The following is a 15,110-nucleotide window of genomic DNA, read 5'->3' as shown; positions in this document are numbered from 1 at the left end:
AATAAAATTCAATTAATTAGATATATATTATTATGCGTTAATAGAGACATGAATATAAATAATATAGTCAAATTAACGTAGATAAATTGAATTATCACATGTTTAATTGAATCAAATTAATAATTGTTATAAAAAATTAGTAGTTGTTAATTGATAGATTGAGAAAATACTGAAAAAAAAATCAAAAATATATTAAAATAGTTCGATCATTGCAGACTAAAGAAAATAAATTGTAAATATACACATGAGAAAGGAAAAATAGTTTCAACAAATGGACATCCCTTGAAATAAATATTTTATGTGTTTCAAGTTCATATACTTGAAACCCTTTCATATCATCAAGATAATGGAGAAAGAGGCACTTGGTGGCTCAATGAGCAAACTTTGATCTCCGATTATCAATGGTCGATACATAACAAAGATATCCAAACACTTTAAGTGTTTGAATGTAGGAGTAACATTAATTAAAAGCTCAAATGGAGTACTATTATTGATGACTGGAGAGGGTATGCGAATGATCAAGTACACAGCATGTACCACACAATCTACCCAGAATTCATAGGTAGAAAATCTTAACGATCTTGCCACACTCATGATATGTTGGTGTTTGCTTTTCACCATGTTATTTTGTTGAGGAGTGTCTGGACAAGATTTTTGATGCATAACACCTTTTTCTGCATAGAATTCAGGCATCTTAAATTCTTGGCCGTTATATGTCCTTATGCATTTTATATTCTTGTGTGAAACTGTGGCTCAACATAAGAGAAAAAGTTGGACACAATTTTCCCTGCTTCTGCTTTAATCTTCATCGGAAAAACCCACACGTATCTACTTTTGTCATCAACAATAGTAAGGAAGTAATGATGACCATAGATGGAAGCAACTGAAAAGGGAACCTAAATATCAACATGAATTAGATCAAAGCAGTTTACACTTACAGATTACTTATGGGAAAAAATGGTTTCGTTGTCTTGCATAATGACAAACATCACACACAAGATTTGAACAAGGAGTAATAAAATTGTCAATTTGACGGAGTATTTGTAGTCTTGCGTAGAAGGATGACCAAGATAAAAATGCCACAAATTTAAATTATTAACAACACAAGAACAAGTAAAGGAAACTGATTTTACAAATTTTACAGCAGAATCAACAGGTCAAATTTTTTTGGTCTTTTTAGCATCAAGATAATATAATTCATGTCGCTTTCTAACTAAATCAATCATCCTTTGTGTGTCCTGAATAAGGCAACAATTATTTTAGAAAGTCAAGTAGTAATTTGGATTTTGAAGTAAACGACTAACTGATATGAGATTGAAAGCAAAATTTGGCACAAACAAAAGCATTTTCTAGAGTAAGTGATCGACAAACATACACATTTCCTATATGTGTAAGTGTAACAGTTTGTGAATTAGGCAGCTTTATGAACAAATTATGTGCTGGTTGATATGAGGAGAACATTTCAAGATTATTAACGATATGGTCAGTCGCCCCAGAATCAATAATCCAACTATCCAACTCTCACATCGCTGCACGAGAACAGTAATGAAAGATGTTACCTGGTTCAGATTGAAATTTGGTTGACAAGGTATTAATGTATGGGGCTGAAACTACGGCTGTATTAATAGTTAAGACTATCGGTTGTTGTTGCTGATCTTTGGTAAATGACAGATGTAATGCTTCCGAATCATTACACCGTTTGTTAAACCTTACTGAAGAATCAACATAATGAGAATCTGTTAATCGCGATTAAGTGAGCAGAAAAGAACTCACTATCGGATGAATAAAGAATGGATTCGCAAGCAACTCCTTCAACTTCAGCACACTTAGATTGCTTGAAACTGCATCCACAATTGACTCTCGAATAATCGAAAGTTGAAACAAGACATGAGAATCTAGGGCTTATTTTGTTGAAGACAAAACCAACCCAATCAACGAAATGTTGAAGCTCTGATACCATATTAGAGTTTAAAACTCAGAGTTGAAGATAAATGAAACGAATTTGATGAGCTTTGGTGGAAAAATTGCAGAACGCACAAGGAGCGTTCTGGAGAGAGAAGTTGCGCAGAAGAAATTTGGGAGTGAAAATGATTCTGTATATTGATGAGAAATGTTGCAGTATTCATACAGAGAACATAATTACAAAAATAACCGCCAACATTTGTATTAATTACAAAACTATCTATTATTCTAATAGCTATGAATATAACAATAAATAGATAAACTAGTCAATTTTGTTAGTCCTCAATACTGACATGTTAAATGGTTTTATAGTAGTTCAATATTAAAAATAGTTATTATCTTATTAAGTTCAGAAATGTTTAGCAGATTTATTGAATTTTTTTTAAGATGTTGGGTGAAGTAATCACGGGATGAGAATATTTTGATACAGAGTTCTACTTTCGAAGAAATTGTTGGCTGATGATAGGGATTCATTTCAGACCAACTACATTACTTTTAATAAATAAATAATTTATTTTTAAAGTTAAAAAATTAGTATGGACAACCAGTTCCAAAAGTATAAGATGAATATTTGTTGTTCTCTATCACCTTACTTGTGATAATCAGGGATGAAAGTCGGGTGAAAAACCCTCATCTCAAGTGATATATCAAGTGTGCAGGAAAATTTCACCTAATCAGGTAGTGAGGGAAGTATAGAAGAGACATATAACTCACCTCTTACCTAACCCATCTCACCCACTATTTTCGTAATACTACATAATTTTTCTAAATTAATAGTTTTACTATTAAATTGTTTAAAAATTAATTTATAAATTTACGTAGTTGAAAAAATTATAAATTAAATAAATAGTATAAAAGCTTAAATCTCTATCAGAAATTTTGAGCGTTAATCTAGTAATTGTAATATAAATAATACTAAAAATTTTCATTTAACAGAAGAATTAAATGTTTAAAAGTTACATTTCTTACACGTTTACTTAGAATACTCAAATAGAGGTTACTGAAATGTTTAGAACTTAAAACGAAATATAACTACTGCAATAATGATTAACGTCAATTCGAATACAATAGGGCGGATAAGGATGATGTTCTAATCTATTCAGTCACTGTTCTGGATCTGGTCTTGATCGTCCTGATTTGTAATTGTAATAAGAATGGGGGTGAACAACACTAACTCAATAAGAAAGTCAAAAACTTTACCGTCGACACAGTAACCAAAGAGATATAGAAAATATAAAACGATGAATAGAACAGTTACTTTGTATTAAAAATCATACTGGTGTAGTCTCACCCTTTCTTTTTTTATGAAAAATAATTTATCACATACTTTCTCGTTAGACAACTTTCATGCACAATATTTAGATATGTTTAGGAATATAATAAAATGCCATTAATTGTTTACCATTCCCTTACCTATCTTTTAGTATTATTTTCGTCCATCGATATCTATGGACCCCATAGGGGTTCCTTTTACTCGTGGATACCTGCATTTCTTTCACAACTATCGGTCATCCCACATCTCGTCTGGGAATGGGTGCCATTTGAACCGACCACTCCATATCCTGTTTGATATGAGTGCCGCTTATATTGGCCATCTCATACCCCGTTCGGTATGAGCGCCATTCACAACCTCCTAACCCATCAAGTATGGGACTTCTTAATCCTGTACGACTGAGGATCATATCCATGATAGGGATTACCCTATATACTCCCCCTCCTAATATCTAGTGACGATTTTATTTACCTCATTGCTCGATTTTATTTTCATCAACAACCTGTTCCGCCTTATGCATATTCCAAAACAAAACCATACCAACTTTCATTTTTAATTATTGAGATGCAATGCATGCATAAACAAAAATATTAATGCCAGAATACATAACCCATAATTGCGTGTGCATCGAAGGAGAGATAATTATTGGATAGGTTAAAACATATATAATGGAAATAAAACATCTTAAAATACAACACGACAAAATAAGGTAAATTCAATTAGCCTCAGGTGACACAAAATGAAGTAGAGTGTGTAAAATGAAATAGAATATGCAACATCTTATAGTAAAGTAAAATTATATAAACCAAGACAAAACAAATAAAAAATAGGTCAATATTTTCGCAAGAAAAGGAAAAAATAAATTAGAATGACAATCCGTATTTTGTTAGCTCCATTGGTAACCTTGAAGATTTAATTTAACAACACACGACATAGTCAAGTGTATCTGTACATACACCTATATATATACCACCATATTTTTATTACTATCCCAACTATTTTTATTATTTTATTAATACTATTATTATTATTATTATATATTTATTATATTTATTTATTTATTATTATTATTTTTCTTTTGTTGACCTTCGGTTCATTGTTACAGAGAGAAGGGTTTTGGGCATCCTTACCCCAATCGGACGGTGGCGGCACTATTCCCTGTAACCACCGGTTGCAACGACCTTCACTCGACCTACGCCTATTTTCTCTTCTTTTCTCTCATTTCTTTGCTAAACAAAGAAAATAACACGATATTAATGGCTATGGAAGGAATAGGAGCAAAGGAAGGCAGACGGCTTACCAAAATCAGGTTCAGCTTTCGATCGTAGGCGTGAATCACTCCTCATTAGCTTATAGTGTTCTTGGGTTGATCTAAGGTCAAATTACTTAAAAAGGCTTGGGGATGAAGAAATAGGAAGAAAATTGTGCTTACAAGTGTTAGTTTCAACTTCCGACACATCAGCATTGTCGCTCTCCGGCGTCTAAGCTCCCGTTAGCGCCCTTTGCTCTTTTTCTTCTCTGGTCGACCTTATAGCTAGGGTTTGGGAGGTTGGCTAAAAGGAGGGTTAAATACTTCTCTTCCTTTAATCTGGGCTATTCGTTCGGATCCATATGACACAACAAAGGTCATCCGATCTGGCTTATTTAGGGTGTCTTGTATTTCTCTCCCGTTTGTGTCTTAGACCATTCGATCAGTCAATCTACAATTCATAGAAGATGGTTGTAATTGCAATTCAATTTTCAAAATCTCACATTTGGATTGTTTTAAAAAAATTGAGATAGTTGTGAAAGTTGGAGCTAAAACTTTTTGAAAGCATGTTCATGGTTTGATAAAAACTAGGCAAAGTAAAAATAAACAATGACAAGTATCATAGAGAAAGAGGAATTCAAGAGAAATAACAAAACAAAATGCTAAAAGAACTACCCAAAAATACAGAGTGTCCCTCCCCCCACACTTAAATCATATATTGTCCATAATGTGTTATTAATAATGAGCAATAAAAAGTGAAGGGATAGGTGAACTCCGCTAGTTACTTGTCTTAGAGATGGGGCAAAATCAAAAGTCATAATTTTTTCTTAGGTTGAGAAGTAACTCCCAAAGCTCTCCCTACTGTTTGGGTCAAGTCCTCTATTTTGTTCAGTTTCTTTGTCAGGTAAAGTCCTAAAGTCTCTAGGCTAGTTAATCATTCCTCCCTCTTGTGAATTTGTGCAATGTTATTACCAAAGATATGGTGGATTATTATGGTTAGTAGCTGATGATTATGCGGTTATTAAGAGACCTGTGGCATAAGCCTTGAGTAAGGTTTATCCAGATGTCCCAAATTAAAACCTAATAAAAACTTACATGCATTACTCCATTAATGAACTACAAGTTATCAAAAAAAAAATCTAATCAAAATAAAAAGGAAGAAGGCAATAAAATAAATAAATAAAATAAAATAAAACTAAGATAAGAGCACAAAATAAGGAATAGGTTGTCTCCCATTTAATGCCCTTATTTACTGTCCTAGGCTAGACATTGTCAATTTTTAAAAACTCTAACCAGTATGAGTTCTTTTAGTCTATTTAGTTTGTTAGACATCATCCTCGAGGGGTTTTTGCTTCTCCCAAGAGCACATATTCCAAATGTCCAGGCAGTGGTTTGACCTCCACTTTTTGTGCTTGCAAAATAGAAGGTAAAAGTTTTGTGTGAGAAATGGGAAGACTAACACACAATGCATTACTCCATTGATGTTCAAGTGTCTCCAATTCGAACACCATATCTTGTAGATTATCTTTAGCAACAAAATCCTCTTCTAAAGTCTTTAAGTTATCCACATTAAAATTATTACAAAGCACAATGTTCAGCTTATTATCATGGCTTAAATCAAATTATTTTTGACTTAGAGAATCTACAGTATGAACACCATACACACATGACACATCATTAGGATACTTCATATCATCATTAATATTAAATTTTATAATTTCTCCATCGAACTCCATAGTGAGTGTATTGTCTTGCACATCTATCTTTATCTTGGCCATGCTAAGGAAAGGTCTTCCTAACAAAATATCAGAGGAATTAGATGATTTATCATCTTACATGTCAAGCACATAAAACTCAGTAAGGAAAAGGAGACTATCAACTTGGACTAACATATTCTCTAGGAATCATTCAGGATAAACGATCGACCTATCAGCTAGCTGAATTATAACACCAATTTGAATAAATAGACAATGGCATGACATTTGTTGATACTCATGAATAACACATGGATTTTTTTATGTATAAAGTGCCTATTTTGCAAGAAATAGAAAACATACCTTGGCTTTTGCACTTGAGGGATAGTTTCCTCTGAATTATAGCTGAAATTTTTTCCCCCACCCGTACCTTACCAGAAAAAGCTGAGCTGCAATGAAAAGGTAAATGTGGAGAGAAAATTTTTAAGCTATAATTCATAGAAAACTTTCTCCTAAATGCAAAGACCAAGGTATGTTTGTTATTTCTTGCAAAATAGGTACTTTAGGTATAAAGAAAGCCATGTGTGATTTAGGAGCATTAATAAATGTCATGCCTTTATCTATTTATTCAAAATTGAATACTACTCCCTTAAAAGAAAAAGGTGTCGTAATTCAGTTAGTCAATAGATCAATAGTTTATCTTAAAGGAGTTTTCAAGGATGTGTTAGTCCAACTTGATAATCTCATTTTCCCTACTAATTTTTATGTGTTAGATATAGAAGATGATAAATCATCTAATTCCTCTGATCTTTGCTAGGATGGGCTTTCCTTAGTACAACTAAGACAAAGATAGATGAGTAAGATGGTACACTCACTGTGGAGTTTGATGGAGAAATTATAAAATTTAATGTTTATGATACTTTGAAATATCATAGTGATGTGTCTCATGTTTATGGTGTGGATATTGTAGATTCTCTAAGTCAAAAATATTTTGATTTATGCTATGGTGATAAGCTAAATATTGTGCTTTGTAACAATTTTAATATAGATAGCTTAACAACTTTAAAAAAGGATTTTATTGTTGAAGATAACCTACAAGAAATGGTGTTTGAATTGAAGGCACTTAAACCCTAAATGAGCAATGCACCATATGTTAGTCTTTCTATTTCTCACATGAAACTTCCACTTTTTCTTTTGTCGGCACCAAAATTGGAGCTGAAGCCATTACGTAAATATTTGAAGTATGTATTCTTCGGGGAAGAAAAAACCTTTTTAGTGTTAATTTTAAAAAATTAAACAGAATAGAAAAAGACTTGTTGGTTCTTAGAGAGCATAAGGAAGCTCTTGGTTGGACTACAACTGACATTAAAGGAATATTACCATCCATGTGCATGCACATAATATTGATGGTGGAGGACAACAAGCCTAGTAGACAAGCACAACAACGTTTGAACCCACCCATGATGGAAGTACTGAAGAAGGAAATTTTAAAACTCCTTGATGCTCCTGTCATTTTTTTCAATTTCAGAAAGTAAGTGGGTAAGCCTGGTATAGGCGATACTAAAAAAATAAGTATAACACTGATTGAGAATTATGACGATGAATTGGTGTCCACTAGAGTTCAAAATTGATGGCAGGTTTGTATAGATTACAAGAAATTAAATGTATTAACTAGATAAGATCATTTTGTTCTTTAATTTATTGATCAAACACTTGAACGTTTAGCTGGTTAAACTCACTATTTCTGTCTTTATGGCTATTCAAGTTTTTATCAAATCCTACTTTCGCTCAAAGACCAAGAGGAGACAACTTTCACCTAAAAGAGGATGCCTTCGGTCTTTGAAACGGCTCGACAACATTCTAAAGATGTATGGTAAACATATTTTTTGATTTTGTGGAGAGCATTATAGAGGTATTCATGGATAACTTGACAGTTTTTGGTAATTCTTTCGATGAGTGTGACATCACAAATACTTAATGGGTAGAAGGGAGCCAACTACTTAAGAAATTACGAGTGTTAAACAAAAATTTGACATTAAAGTGAAAATAGAAAACCTTTTACAAAACAATCTAAGGTTTAATTCTTACAACAAGGCCATAAGGTGGTAACCATAAGTATAAAATACAAAGTAGAGTCCTCGAGGGATTTTACGTCAAAGTGCAGAATAACTATTACACTCAAGTTATATCCTAAAAATTACCAAGGATCTGTGAATGGATCTAGTCAAACTCTAAAGGGTGACTTAGGGAGCAAACCCTCAACTCTCTTAACACCTAGAAGGCATGGATTAGGGGTGAGTTCTATGTAAACTTAGTAAGGGAAACAGTATTTAAAATCACATGAGAAAAGTTTAAAAAGTAAACAACACGAACAATACTGTTTATACCTCTTACCTTGGAGAATTGTCGCGGGATGGAGTCATTTAATCAATTAGAAAACCCTTGTCTTTATTTAGAAATCCAGTGAAACAATTATACAACCATGCTAAGAACACCATTACTCAACATTTATGCAGGCATGTTATGTCACATATAATTAGACTAATGGCATACTCAATAAACAGAAGAATCAATCATACAAATCACCACAAAGATATCAGTAACATAAGCACGACACTTTACAAATAGAAGAACCATCATACAAATCATGATTAGTATTTTACACCATATTTAGGTTTTATTATGTCTTTTATTAACCTTTACACAAAGCTGTTACAATATATATCCAATGAGGGCAAAAGAGATCCCCGGTTACCATTGAAATCACTAACTCATTTTAAGGCCATGTTCATTTCTCATATAAACTATAACCACATCGTACTTCACCACTATGGCCCTATATGTATCTAATGTATATCTTCTATTGGCAGAGGGACCGCCGGTCATCACAAGAAGCGATTCACCAACACTTTTTTAAAGGAGGAAGAAATAGAAATCCCTCAGAGATAACAGTCAAATATATTTTTTTTATTCTTTTCACTTAATTATTTCATGCTCACAACAAATTTCATATCATGTTCATCTATATAATACATGCTCAATGCAACCATTTCTGAATCCATCTAGATTCTATAACTTATCTGACCGACCCGAAGGCCCATTTTTACATGTTTAGCTTGTAAGCCTTATGGGTTTAGGTTGGCCTAAGGCGGTCCAAAATAACTTTAATAGAGCCCAAAATTGGTACGAAAGCTCCTAAAAAGGAAGATAAGAATGTTTTTGGCATTTGGATAAGGATGGAAAACTCTAAAATCAATTAAGGGTGAAGGAAAAGGAAAAAGAGAGAAAAATAGATATGCTTGAGGAATTGAGGTGGCAACCTCACAATTTATCACCTAAACCCCTCTTGGCTTACCCTTTGGACTTCTTTCCCGTATAAATAGGGGTGGGGAGATGGAAAATGCATTATGTATTAAAGGAGAACAAAGTTAGAGAGAGAAAGAAGAGAGAGAGAGAATAAAAGAAAAAGAGAGAAAAGGGTGCCTACCTAAGAAAAGTGAGGGAATTTGAGAGAATTTGGGAGTTTTTCCTCGAGAAAACTCTACCTAAATTATGAGAAGAAGGGACAAAAAGGAGGAAGGAAGGAAGAAACCAAAAGAAAAAAGATAAAAAGAGGGAGAAAGCTCATAACCAACACGAGGGAACCCACGAGCTTTAGGTAAGTTTTTGTATTTTGTTTCTCTTTAAACTTTGAGATTCATTTTTAAATGTTGTGAGGGATATTTTTAAGGTTAGAAATAGCTCAAAAAAATTCTGGAACTCTGCTAAATTTTGGGAGAAAAGGCTCTAAATTAAGCCGGAACTCTATTGGAGTTAAGGTTGCGTGTGATATAAGGTAAGCTCGTTTAAACCTTTTTTTTTATAGATGTAATTTTTATATGAGGAGGGTATTTTCGAATTAAAAAGTGTCAATATTCCTAAAGGGAGACTCTACCAAAATTTTGGTAGAAAATTAAGATAAACTAAGGGGAGATTCTGCTTGTTTGAAAACAGAAAATTGAGGTTTTCATAAGGGGAGACTCCACCCACATCAATAGAGGAATTTAAAGGTTTGACAAGGGGAAACTTTACTAGATTGAGCAAAGGGATTAGAGCTTGTGTGAGAGGGAACTCTGCCAAAATAAAGGTAGCATAGAACCTGGGGTAAGTGGCTATAGTGATTGCATAGCATACATAGTATCCATGCATTTTTATTAGTGTTTTATAGATATTTTCATACATAAAGTGCAAGTGTTTTATGAAAGTGCTATTATGTTTTAAGTGTTATTCTACCCATGTGTTTTGAAAAGTGATTTTAATAAGTGTGCATTAGTCGTTATCGAGGTAACCCATTCTAAAAGCACCTGTATGATGCTAGGCCTCAGGGTGCCCATGCATAACTATTTCATTTTTTGGGTGTATGGGGATGTGTTAAGTGTTAAGTGTGCATCTATGCATGCGTGGCAGTAGGAAGATGTGAACTACCCTCCATAATGGTGATGTAATATAACTTATTGTATAATATAGCCAAGTGAATGTGATTTTATGATTTAGTTTTTTTTTTTTTGATTTAGTTATCTATTATTTGTAAATGTATATGATATATGTTTTGATGTGTGGGAAAGTTATATATATTGCATGTATTTAGCTTTGTGTCATAATATCTGCTTACTAGGATAATGTATCTCACCTTCTTATCATTTTCAAATCTTGCAGAGACTGCTGAGAATTATGCGGTAATAGCAGAGAAGTCTTTTGCAAGTTAGGCTCTATAAGAACTCAGATTACTATTTTGTACTTTTGCTCTGTAATATAAGAAAAAAAAATTTTAGAGCCTCATTTTGTATGTATCTAATGTACATATATCAAGGGATGTAATGCTTCTACACTTTTGTATCAATGAAAGTCTCGTTATATAATTTTCAACGCTTCTACACTTCTACACTTTTATATCAATCCATAATTTTTAATTAATAAAATTTTAAGGCTTTGCTTTGTTTCTTAACTAGCTTTTTAATAATTTTGAGAGTTTTCTTCAAGCATCTTCAAGTAAGGAGCTTTAGACTGATTTGGTGAGCCAAGGAGTTAGAATCGACTTATCGAATAAGTCATGGCATCAATATTATAGCTATTTTAGTTTTCCCAATTACCTTGATTTGTAATCAATTTTTCTGGTTTAGTTCAAGTAGGGAGGGTAAATTAGGTGGTTAAGCTTTCTAATTGCCATGTTGTGTGAGATTTTAGGAGTCAAAATGATCTTTTCCTATCCCTCCCGCATCACCAACTATGATGACCCAACTTTTCCCTAGGTTTGCCTTGCACATGTGGTATGCATGTTGTGTGTATGAATGCATTTAGAATCATAATTTAGGATCATACACCCCACTACAAGTCAAACAAAGCGAAAACAAGGAGATTTGGGTAACTGAAATCCCTTAAGGAGAGTTTTTCTTTAAATAGAGAAACTCAAGTTCTTTAGGCTCGGTAATGTTTCTTGAGGCTAGAACAACATCATATAAGGTAGAATAATACTTTGGGAATATGAGGAAACAATTGGATTGGTATTTGAGAGATAAATCCTCAAAAAGAGGAAGACTCTCCTGGGAAGCCCTAATTGACCCTGTTCACCTGATTTGGATCCTGAGACAAAAATATATGGAATTTGATGCCAAAATGTGACTGAGGACTAGACAAGACATAAAGAGAGAATTTTTTGAAAAGAGAAAAATGTTCATAGAAGAAATGTTTTAAAGAAATAAACCTAAACCCGAGAGGGTTAAAAACAAGGGGCAATTTTAACTTTTAGGCTTGTGTTTGTCATAAATGGGTAAAGTGAACTCTAATTTAGTCCAAACCAAAACCAAAACCACGTGAAGCACAAGATTTCCCAAAACAATTAAAAATTGAGCAAAAGTGAATATATGGGCATGAGCTTATCCTTGCAGCCGTTTGGACCATTTGGGTCTTAGGTGAACCTTAAATGGCCTAAATGTGGTCGGATTGAGTCCACATTTGGTGTATAAGTAGCTAAAACTAACAAGAATGGGATGGTAAAATGGGTTGAAAACTCATAATAATCAAGGGATTATGGCTACGTAAAGTGAAGGCATGTTTATGAGTGCAGTTTTGGGCCATAGAGGCTTAGGTGAGAGTAGTTCAAATAAGCTTTGAATGAGTCTAAATTTTTTATGGAAGCTCTTGGTAGGAGGATAAGTATGTGTGTGATGAATAAGGATGGAATACTCTAAAATTACTTAAGGGAGAAGGAAAGGGAAAAGAAAGAACAAAGAATAAACTTGAGGAATTGAGGTGTCAACCTCACGGATTGATACCTAAACCCCTCTCAGTTGACCCTTTTGGCTTCCTGCCCCTATAAATAGGGGCGGGAGAGAGTTAAAACCATTTTGGAATTGAGAGAAAGCAAATTTAGAGAGAGAAAGAAGAGAGAGAAAGAAAAGAGAAAAAAAGAGAGGAAAAGAGAAGAAACCCTAGAAAAGTGAGGGAATTCGAGAGTTTTTCATCGAGGAAACTTTATCCAAATTGTAAGAAGTGATGGACCATAGAAGAGAAGAAATCCCTCGATAAATGAGAAGTTTACCTAGGAGAATACTTTCATACTCCCAGCATTGACAGATATGCAGTGGTAAGATGCTGTAAATGCTTCCAAAATAACCTACCTCAAGAGCGTATTAGGAAGTATCCATCGATGGAGATTGTCTATAAAGAATCTCACCAAGTCCATGTTAATGAGGGAAGTAATTCTAGGTATATTTTCTTTCCTAAAGTCAATTATCCTAAATAAGAAAGTAGTCACAACCCTCAACACTTTCCTAAATGGGAGCATTATCAAGGCAAGCCCAATAGAAGACAAGAAGGTGGACATGTGGCCCAAGAAGGAACTCCTATGTGACACCATGCATCTTTGTGCTTCATGTGGTATCAAGACTCAATTTTATTTGGGCCTTTGGTCATTAAATTTCAGTGATTTATTATTTCTTCATTTAATTTTATTTTGGATTTCTATTGTTTTTTCTTAATTTATCAAAATTTATTTTATTATTATCATATTATTTTGTTTTGTTTTAAAATTGTTGAGTATTTCAAATAAAAGAGAGAAGAAAAGAAAATTTGGAAAAAATTGACATTGCTGCCTCAAGCCTCATGTCATTGTCGCCTCGAGCCCCATATTGATGTCGCCTCAAGCCCTGCTGTGCTAGTGTCGCTTCGAGCCCCGCGCTACTGCCACCTCAACCCCCGTGTGCTACCGCCTCAAGCCTCATGTTGCCTCCGCATCGAGCCTTGCACTGCACCCCTACCACTGGCCTACACCCCAGCCATCACAGCCTCAGGCCGTTGCTACCTTGAGCCTCGTGCCACCACTATTGCCTCAAGCCTTGTGTTGCTGCTGCCTTAAGCCCTGCAGTATTGCTACATCAAGCCCCTCATCGGTGCCTTATCGCTTCTCTATGTCGCTGCTATTGCCTTAGGAGTTGTGCCTCCCCTTAATTGATAGACACTTTTGACATCATGATGTTATCATCATTTTCTCTCTCCTCACAGATTCGTGACACTTGCTGTAAATCTGATGGTTCTACTCCTTTATAAATATGGACCTCCTCCCCACTCTTCCTCACCTATTTTCACCTTCAATGACCGAACTTTAGAGAGAGGGAGAGTTAGAGAGAGAAAGAAGGAAAGTTTGAAGAATAGGGGGGACTTGCTTACAAAGAGTCGTCAGTATCGCTAAAGGATTTAGTATTTTCTTGCACATTCTAAGATGTATTTTAGAAAATTAAGAAATGAATGTTGATTTTATTACTCTATTGTGGCATGATTTTTTTAATAAAAGAATCTTGATTTTATTGCATATTTATAGCATGATGAGCTATTAATTATGACAATTGTTTTAATTATACATACATACTGTAAAGGCTTAATTGTTATTTCATGAACAATGTTGAATGTAATTGATACAAGAAGAAATTACATAAAATTGTTGACATAGCATGAAAGGTATAAATGAATACATGAAACATGAATTAATCGATTAGATTATTTTATCTAGTTATGTTATCCCTACCCTATTCGGAAAGACGTGAGATGACCACTCCCTGTGGATAACAACGTGAAAGTGTATAGGATTTCTTAGGACCACTGTCGTGAAGTACGACCGTGGTCATAGATTGTGCTATAGTGTGGCGAGCCACAAATCAGCTATGGTGTGGTGAGCAACAAATTACTTATGGTATAATGAGCCACATAAATGTTGTGGTTAAGCAAGTCATAAATTATCATTAGTGTCACCATAATGGTAGTTGGGAGTCTATATTAGCCAGTAAATAAAAAGTCATAACGTGCTTCGTGCGAAGTATGGTAAAAGACTTAACAACGGCTTTTGTCTGATTTATTTTATCTTCTCTTTTAATGCATTATCTTGATGTTATTTGATGATATTGATATTAAATATTTTTCTTATATCAATAGATCGTTGGAAAATAGTAAGCAAAAAAATATATTTTCTTAAACGCTTTTAATTTTATAAAATTTTTTAATTATGTCATTTTAATATTGTGCCTTATTGAGTTTCATAGAACTCTCCCTTTCTAAACTAGCCCCTCTTAGATGACATTGAAGAGGATGTTTTTGATGAATTGTCCAAGTTACTCCTTGAAGCTTGCCTGGATCTCGTGGATCCATGATTGTTGACGAGTGCATGTCTTGTTCTGCACTCTGATGAGTCCATTTATATAATGATAGAAGTGGCCATCTTTTCTATTTTATTATTTTGTATTTTGTCGCCACTTCTGGCCTCAGTTGTATATATAATTGGGAACTCATATATTTTGTAAGGGATTTTATTTTATAAAAATTTCCATTGCATATATTTAATTTAAATGCACTCGTATTCTGTATTGGTATCTGTCACCCTTATGTTATACTTAGTATTGGGGAT

The 15,110-nt window shown here is 33.8% G+C and overlaps 1 long non-coding RNA gene across 1 annotated transcript; it reads right to left on the bottom strand.

The window, feature by feature from the left end:
* Nucleotides 1-249: 249 nt before the first annotated feature.
* On the bottom strand, nt 250-2,158 carry LOC110826367 (uncharacterized). Its single transcript, XR_002542038.2, has 2 exons — nt 1,560-2,158; nt 250-896 (listed from the first exon to the last, which is right to left on the bottom strand). It is a non-coding gene; the product is annotated as an uncharacterized LOC110826367 (long non-coding RNA).
* Between the last annotated feature and the right edge of the window lie 12,952 nt (nt 2,159-15,110).

The sequence above is a fragment of the Carica papaya genome, chromosome 7 (genome assembly GCF_054855325.1).
Source record: "Carica papaya isolate Zhongbai chromosome 7, ASM5485532v1, whole genome shotgun sequence".
In the NCBI taxonomy this organism is placed as follows: Eukaryota; Viridiplantae; Streptophyta; class Magnoliopsida; order Brassicales; family Caricaceae; genus Carica; species Carica papaya.
The sequence above is the reverse complement of the archived record's forward strand: the minus strand, read 5'-3'. Positions and strand labels throughout refer to the sequence as shown.